The sequence below is a fragment of the Nomia melanderi genome, unplaced genomic scaffold, assembly GCF_051020985.1.
Source record: "Nomia melanderi isolate GNS246 unplaced genomic scaffold, iyNomMela1 scaffold0014, whole genome shotgun sequence".
NCBI classification, from domain to species: Eukaryota; Metazoa; Arthropoda; class Insecta; order Hymenoptera; family Halictidae; genus Nomia; species Nomia melanderi.
In genome coordinates this window covers 4,032,966-4,033,920 of record NW_027475130.1, presented here as the reverse complement: position 1 = coordinate 4,033,920, position 955 = coordinate 4,032,966, and positions in this window count along the sequence as shown.

Sequence of the window (955 nt, the reverse complement as noted above, 5' to 3'; positions counted from 1 at the left end):
CCCCATGAGACGGTGATTTTCTCAGCCCCTGGTGGTCCGAGGTCGATCCCGCTGCACAGATTCATGCGACAGGGCCTCCTACAGACAATGCACTTTGATTCATTGCGCTATCTCTAATAGCACCCGAGATATCACCAGATATATATTGGATTTTTCCCTGACCCTGACAGTCCGGCCCCATGAGACGGTGATTTTCTCAGCCCCTGGTGGTCCGAGGTCGATCCCGCTGCACAGATTCATGCGAGAGGGCCTCCTACAGACAATGCACTTTGATTTATTGCGCTACCTGTAATAGCACCCGAGATATCTCCAGATATATGCTGGATCTTTACATGACCTTGGGTGACGGATTCCAAATATCTGTAATTTTCTCGGCCCCTGGAGGTCCGAGGTCGTTCCCGCTGCACAGATTCATGCGCCAGGGACTCCTGCAGACAATGCACTTTGATTTATTGGGCTATCTGTAATAGCACCCGAGATATCACAATATATATATTGGATTATCCCCTGACCCTGAGTGTCCGGCCCCATGAGACGGTGGTTTTCTCGGCGCCTGGTGGTCCGAGGTCGTTCCTGCGCCACAGATTCATTCACCACGGTTTCCCTGCAGATAATTCACTTTGATTTATTGCGCTATCTCTAATAGCACCCGAGATATTACCAGATATATATTGGATTTTTCCCTGACCCTGATTGTCCGGCCCCATGAGACGGTGGTTTTATCGGCCCCTGGTGGTCCGAGGTCGTTCCTGCGCCACAGATTCATTCGCCAGGGTCCCCTGCAGATAATTCACTTTGATTTATTGCGCTATCTCTAATAGCACCCGAGATATCACCAGATATATATTGGATTTTTCCCTGACCCTGACAGTCCGACCCCATGAGACGATGGTTTTCTCGCCCCTGGTGGTCCGAGGTCGTTCCCGCTGCACAGATTCAAGCGCCAGGGCCTCCT